Below are 8,397 nucleotides of genomic sequence, written 5' to 3' on the forward strand. Positions count from 1 at the left end.
AGTTAGGTGGTTTTGAAAAAGATATGATTGAAATAGAAAATTTTTAAAATCAAATAGAAAGTCAGGTAGTTAATTGAAAAAAAGATTTGAAAATCAAATTTAAAAAGATAGGAAGTTAGAAAAGATTTTGAAAATTAATTTTTGAAAAAGATATGATTAAAATTATTGAAATTATTTTGAAAAAGATTTGATTGAGAAGATATGATTGTAATTTATTTAAAAAAAGATATGATTGAAAAGATATGATTGAAGAAGAAATTAAAAAGATTTGATTTTGAAATTAGCAATAAAAAAGATATGATTGAAAATTAAAAAGATATGATTTTGAAAATCAAAGTTGATTACTTGACTAACAAGAAACAAAAAAATATGATTTTAAAATTTAAAGATTGAACCTTTCTTAATAGGCAAGTAACAACTTGAAATTTTTGAATCTAAAAATTAAATGTTAGTGAGATTTTCGAAAATATGAAGTAAGAATAGGAAAAAGATTTTGAAAATCAATTTTTAAAAAAAATTTCAAAAATATATAAAAATAAATGAAAAAGATTTTATTTTTGAAAAAGATTTGAAAAGATAGAATTTTGAAATTGAAATTTATGAGTAAAACAAGGAAAGATATATTTTTTATTTTTGAATTTTTAATGATGAGAGAGAAAAACACTAAATTGAAACAAAACATAAAAATTATGAATCAAAACAACTAATGCATGCAAGAACACTTTGAATGTCAAGATGAACACCAAGAACACTTTGAAGATCAAGATGAACATCAAGACTTATTTTTGAAAATTTTTAAGAAAAGAAAAACATGCAAGACACCAAACTTAGAAATTTTCAAACTTTAGACACTAACAAATTGAAAATGCATATGAAAAACAAGAAAAGACACAAAACATGAAAATGCAAAGATCAAATAAAGAAGATCATCAAGAACATCTTGAAGATCATGAAGAACACATGCATGAGTTTTCGAAAATTTTAGTGAAAATTAAAAATATGCAATTGACACCAAACGTACAATTTGACACAAGACTCAATCAAGAAACACAATTTATTTTGGTTTTATGATATTTTAAATTTTTTTTTGAAAATTTTTTCAAAAATAAAAATAATAAAAACAAAAAGCTTAAAATTAAAATAAAATTACCTAAGCTGAGCAACAAGATGAACCGTCAGTTGTCCAAACTCGAACAATCCCCGGCAACGGCGCCAAAAACTTGGTGCACGAAATCGTGATCGTTTACTCCTTGGTAACGGCGCCAAAAACTTAATACGCACGTTCATAATCTTAATTCTTTGTCACAACTTCGCACAACTAACCAGCAAGTGCACTGGGTCGTCCAAGCAATAAACCTTACGTGAGTAAGGGTCGATCCCACGGAGATTGTCGGCTTGAAGCAAGCTATGGTCACCTTGTAAATCTCAGTCAGGCGGATTCAAATGCTTATAGAGTTTTAATAATTAAAAGATAAATAAAACATAAAATAAAAATAGAGATACTTATGTAATTCATTGGTGAGAATTTCAGATAAGCGTATGGAGATGCTTAGTTCCTTCTGAATCTCTGCTTTCCTACTGACTTCATTCAATCCTTCATACTCCTTTCCATGGCAAGCTGTATGTTGGGCATCACCGTTGTCAATGGCTACATCCCGTCCTCTCAGTGAAAATGGTCCAAATGCGCTGTCACCGCACGGCTAATCATCTGTCGGTTCTCGATCATGCTGGAATAGGATTCAGTAATCCTTTTGCGTCTGTCACTACGCCCAGCACTCGCGAGTTTGAAGCTCGTCACAGCCATCCCTTTCCAGATCCTACTTGGAATACCACAGACAAGGTTTAGACTTTCCGGATCTCAAGAATGGCCGCCAGTAATTCTAGCCTATACCACGAAGACTCCGATCGTAGATCAGGAGGCTAAGAGATATGCATTCAAGCTTGTTTGCATGTAGAACAGAAGTGTTTGTCAGGCACGCGTTCATAAGTGAGAATGATGATGAGCGTCACATAATCATCACATTCATCATGTTCTTGTGTGCGAATGAATATTTTAGAGAAGAAATAGGCTTGAATTGAATAGAAAAATAATAGTACTTTGCATTAATTCATGAGGAACAGCAGAGCTCCACACCTTAATCTATGGTGTGTAGAAACTCTACTATTGAAAATACATAAGAACAAGGTCCAGGCATGGCCGAATGGCCAGCCACCAAGGTCTAGGGACTAAACGTCCAAAGATTCGAAGATGATCCAAAGATTCTAGTAAAAAGTCCTATTTATACTAAACTAGTTACTAGGGTTTACAGAGATAGGTAAATGATGTAGAAATCCACTTCCGGGCCCACTTAGTGTGTTCTTGGTCTGAGCATTGAGCTTTCATATGTAGAGACTCTTTTTGGAGTTGAACGCCAGTTTATATCTTGTTTCTGGCGTTTAACTCTACTTTGTAACTTGTTTCTGGCGTTTAACGCCAGAATAGGGCATAAAGTTGGCGTTAAACGCCAGTTTGCATCGTCTAAACTTGAGCAGAGTATAAACTATTATATATTTCTGGAAAGCCCTAGATGTCTACTTTCCAACGCAATTGAGAGCACACCAGTTGGACTCCTGTAGCTCCAGAAAATCTACTTTGAGTACAGGGAGGTCAGAATCCAACAGCATCTGCAGTCCTTCTTCAGCCTCTGAATCTGATTTTTGCTCAAGTCCCTCAATTTCAGCCAGAAATTACCTGAAATCACAGAAAAACACAAAAACTCATAGTAAAGTCCAGAAATGTGATTTTTATTTAAAAACTAATAAAAATATACTAAAAACTAATCAAATCATACTAAAAACTATGTAAAAACAATGCCAAAAAGCGTATAAATTATCCGCTCATCAAAAAGCAAAATATGGTAAATTGTAAAAGATAATAAAAACTATAACCAAAATATTTATAATATCAACAATAGAAACTCAAACAAGCATATATAAAGCATAAGATATTAAATTCATCTATCAAAACTTCAAGAAACCAAAATTGCATATATAAACAAAGTATCTTGAACCATAAGAAAATAAAAACAAAAGTAGTAGAATTAAAGAGGAAATTAAGGAGTACTTACAAAAGATGAGCAAAATGCAAAATCAAAGCTTGCTATAAAATGCTACAATGGAGATGGAAATGAAACCCTAGGGAAGAAATGAAGAAAACTACCCTACACTACTCCTATTCCTAAATTATCTATTCTAAAAATGTAAAAATGAGCTCTAAGTCCTAATGAAAGCTTCTACTAACAAATACTAGCTAATGCCTTCATGTGTGGTCATTTCCCCTTCATATAGCACTCTCATTCAGCATCAAGCCTTCCAAAATTGGGCCAAAAGCCCCCCAAAAATTGCGGATCACGTGTTTCATTAATGAATTCACGTGCAGGAACCTGTGCGTACGCACAGATGTGTGTGTACGCACACTTCGCTGAATGTTCACTCGTGCGTACGCACACTTGCTGATGCGTCTCTTGTGCGCACGCACAGGCGGTTGTGCACACGCACACTTGACTGTGTGCTTCCTCCTTATTTTCTTCATGTGTTCTCCCTTTTTGCATGCTTCCTTCCACTTTATACTTATCCATTCTTGCCTCTAGGACCTAAAATCGCTCACAAACATATCACGGCATCGAATGGAATAAAAGTGGGATTAAATTGCTCAATTTAAGCACAAAAACGCATGTTTTCACATTTATGTCCAAATTAAGGAGAAATCACAAAAGTATGCTATTTTAGTGATTAAGTGTGAGTTCATATGATGAAATTCATTCAAATCAAGCTAAAATATATCGTCAAATATAGACTTATCAGCCATCATTTGCACAAAGTTTCTTACAATTTGTGGCAGGGAGGCTGACATCTCTATCACATTTCCTCGGTGTATCGGCTGCCAAGGCGCTGCGTTTCTTCAACCTGATGAAGAAAGGGATGGCTTTTGAGTGGACCTCGATGTGTGAAGAAGCTCTTAATCACTTTAAGAAGATCTTAACAGAGCCACCAATTCTCGGTAAGCCAAAGGAAGGTGAGACCTTGTATCTGTACCTTGCGGTGATGGAAGAGGCCATGGCGGCTGCCCTGGTCTGGGAGGAAGACAAGCTATAACAGCCTGTGTATTTCATAAGCAAGGTGTTTCAAGGAGCGGAGCTGAGATACACTCTAGATAAATTAGCATATGCCTTGTTAATCTCCTCCCGAAGGTTACATCAATACTTTCAAGGACACCCGATCACTCTTAGAACCGACCAGGCGATCCAACAAATTATACAAAAACCTGACCTAGCGGGCCAAATGATGACTTGGGCAATAGAACTGTCTTAGTATAACATTCAGTATGAACCTTGGCACGCAATCAAAGCACAAGCTGATGGTTGATTTCTTGGTTGAAGTGACTGGAGATGTTCCTAGATACTCCAGCACATGGTGAAAACTCCATGTTGACGGGCCTTCCAACCAAGCATTCGGAGGAGTCGCGATCATTTTAGAAATCTCAGAAGGGATAACTTATGAGCAATCCTTTCAAATTTGAATTCTCGGTCTCAAACAACTAAGTCGAATACAAAGCAATGATTGGCGTCTTAACCTTAGCCAAGGAGGTCGGAGTAACAAAGATTGAAATCAACAGCAACTCCCAGGTCGTGACCTTGCAAGTGAATAGGACGTACCAAGATCGGGACCCACAATAGCAAAAATACATAGAATGAACGAAGTAGTTGTGAAAAGATTTTGAGGAGTTAGTGGTCTAGCATGTGCCCAGGAAAAGAAATGCCAGAGTGGACCTTTTTGTCAAAACTAGCAAGCACCAAAGCCGGAACGGGAAACCGATCTCTCATCTAGTGCTTAGTGAGGAAGCCGTCGTTAACTCTCTGTTTGACTTAAGCTCAAGAACCCCTTTCTTGGATCAACCTAATCTAACGTTTTCCTAAAGAAGGACTGCTTCCAGAAGACGGACTGCTTCTAGAAGACGAAAAAAAACTAAAACAATAAGACGAGAGGCCGCTAAGTATGCAGTAGTACAGGGACAGCTATATAAGAGAGGGCTCAACCAACCCGTACTAAAGTGCTTACGAATCGGAGTAAGTCTTAAATAAAGTGCCTGAAGGATATTGTGGCCACTACATCGAGAGCAAAGCTCTGGCTCAGAAGCTCGTTAGAGCCTGTTACTATTGACCCTCCATGATAGCAGATGCTCACGAGTTTGTAAAGAGGTGCAAGAAAAGAAATGGGGAGTTGACCTCTTGGGTCCCTTCCCGGTGGCTCAAAGTCAGGTCAAGTACCTTATTATTGCCATTGATTACTACACCAAGTGGGTGGAGGCTGAGCCATTGGCAAGCATATCATCTGCGAATTTCCGGAAATTCTTTTGGAGACAAGTGATTGCTAGGTTTGGAATCCCAAAAATTGTTGTGTCGGATAACAGTACACAGTTTTTTGATAAAAAATTTAGGGAGTTCCTAGCAGGATTAGGAATCAAACAAAATTTTTCCTGTGTGGAGCATCCCTAAAGCAACGAATGAGCCGAGGCGGTGAACAAGGTTCTCCTTAGTGGACTAAAGAAGCGTCTGGATCAGAGAAAGGGCTCCTAAGCAGATGAGCTAGCTTCCGTCTTGTGGTCTTACAAGACAACATCACAATCTTCTACCAGGGAGACGTCATTTCGGCTTACCTATGGCATCGATGCGGTGATTCCTCTAAATATCGGGGAACCGAGTTCGAGGCTACTCCTAGGTGGAAGCAGTGAAGTGATTGAAAAGAATTTGATAGATGAAACAACGGAGCTGGCCCACTTATCGGAAGAAGCACTAAAGCAGAGGATAGCTTTGCTTTATAATCACAGGGTGCACAGCAGGAGTTTCGAAGATGGTGACTTAGTGCTATGACGTAATGATATTGGTCCGCCGACTCCCGGAGAAGGCAAGCTCTTGACTAATTGGGAAGGACCTTACAGGTAAAAGAAGTGCACAAAAAAGGCGCCTACATGTTAGAGCGGTTAGATGGGAAGGAGGTCCCAAGGACACGAAATGCGGCGAACCTTAGGAGGTTTTACTCCTGAAGGATGTAAGAGCTCCCGACCAATCGGTTCCTTTGCCTTCACTTACTTTTATTTTCATCTACTTTGTCGGTTCTTTTTTTAATTTACTTTGTTCCATAATTTACTTTGTTTTACCAAAACACTTGTTTCATTATGCATTGATAAGAAATGGTACTCTTTCCCTTTGCCCTTAGAACGAGACAACGGCAAAGGGTTTTAACAAGGCCCATTATTAAAAAGCAATTGTATGTTGATTTCCAAATTTATTTTTGCTTTGATTTATTTATCCATATTGCCAAGTTATAACAATGGATTCCTGGGACTGATCAGGAGAAGTAGAGGAAGACATTGACGGAGGCCGGGAGCTTTAGGTATTCACATACTGATAAACCACTATTTTATGGTTTATCTTGTGCTCAATTGAGTGGATTTTATCAATCTTTCATACACTTATTCATATGATTTGCATGAGTTTACGTTTTCCTTCCTAATCTTATGCTATGATTGAAAACATGTTTCTTGAGCCTTTAAATTACCAAATATTAATTCTCCTTTATACCATTCGATGCCTTGATATGTGTGTTAAGTGTTTTCAGAGATTACAGGGCAGGAATGGCTTAGAGGATGGAAAGGAAGCATGCAAAAGTGGAAGGAATACAAGAAACTGAAGGAACTACTAAAGCTGTCCAGCCTGACCTCTTGGTACTAAATCGACCATAACTTAAACTACAGACGTCCAAATGAGATGGTTTCATTTGCGTTGGAAAGCTAACGTCCGGGGCTTCGGAACAATATATAATTTGCCATAGCTGCCTGACGTCGGGTTTTCTGCCAGTAAAGAAATTCATAGAAACGGTTGCGTTGTAGATATAGTTTCTAAACCGGCAAAAATCTCTTCGTACAAACGTGTTGGGTGTCACAAGTAACAAACCCCTTTAAAAATTGTTAACCGAGTATTCGAACCTCGGGTCGTCTTCTCAAGGAACTGCGAGGAAGTATGTTCTTATTATTGGTTATAAGGGTTGTAATCGGGGTTTAGAAGGTGAGAAGCAAGCAATTTAAATGACGAGTGAATTAAATGGCAATTAAAGATAAATAATAACTGTAAAGCAACTTTTAGCAAGGTAGAGAAATTAGAGGTCCAACATAGTTATCTCTCTCAACAATAATGAAAGTTGAATCTAAACTCCACTTGGTCAACTTTTACCAGAGCAAAGGAAAGTCAAGGGACTAATTAAGTTGACCTTTGAATCCTAATTATTTCCTAAGAGAAGGTTGGGATTATTTAAGTTTAGCTCAATTAGCAAGATAATGATTATCAATTATGTTGAGTTTAATAACTGTTGAGTTACTAAATTCTTAACCAGAACTAAAAGGAAAGAAGAAGTAAAATTGCTGGAATAATAATAAAAATATCCTTAGATGGAAAGCAATGATAACTTAAGTCAAAGAGAACAATCATGAACTGAAAATACCTCAAATATCATTAATTCAAATAACTGTCTGTAACACGGAAGAATTCTTAGATCAAATTATAATAATCAATTCAAATGTTGGAATAAATAAATAAAAGTAAAAACTAAAAGAACATTAAACCTGGATCCAGAGTTACTCTTAAAATAAGAAGAAATCCTAAATCCTAAAAGAGAGAGAGAAGATCTCCCTCTCAACTAAATCTAAATCATTGAAAGGTGAAAATATGCGAGCTCTCCTTGAATGGAAGCATTCCCACACTTTATAACCTCTGGTCTATGCTGTCTGTACTTGGATCTGGGCCAAAAAGGGCTTCAGAATTCGCTGGGGGCGTATTCTGTAATTTCTGATGCGTGGCCTCTGTCACGCGTCCGCGTGGGTCACGCGGTCGCGTCATTTGGAGCTTTTCCTTTCCACGCGGTCACGTCAGTCATGCGACCGCGTCATGTGCGCTCTACTCAAGGCGCGTCGCGTCAGTCATGCGGCCGCGTCGCTGCTGATTCGTGCTTGGCACGCGATCGCGTCATCCATGCGATCGCGTGAACACCAGTTTCTTTAAAGCTCCGTTTTGCTTCCTCCTTCCATTCTAGCATGTTTCCTTTTTTCATCCTTTAAGTCGTTCAGCCTTAGAAAATCTGAAACTACTCAACACACTAATCACGGCATCGAATGGAAGTAAAGGTAATTAAAATAATTAATTTTTAAAGCTTATGAAACATGTTTTTCATTATATGACATAATAAGGAAGGGAAAGTAAAACTATGCAATTAATGTGAATAAGTAGGTGAAGAGTTGAATAAATCACTCTAATTAAGCACAAAAGAACTCATGAAATATGGGTTTATCAACCTCCCCACACTTAA

The sequence above is a fragment of the Arachis ipaensis genome, chromosome B1, assembly GCF_059453495.1.
Source record: "Arachis ipaensis isolate K30076 ecotype BB chromosome B1, ASM5945349v1, whole genome shotgun sequence".
Taxonomy (NCBI): Eukaryota; Viridiplantae; Streptophyta; class Magnoliopsida; order Fabales; family Fabaceae; genus Arachis; species Arachis ipaensis.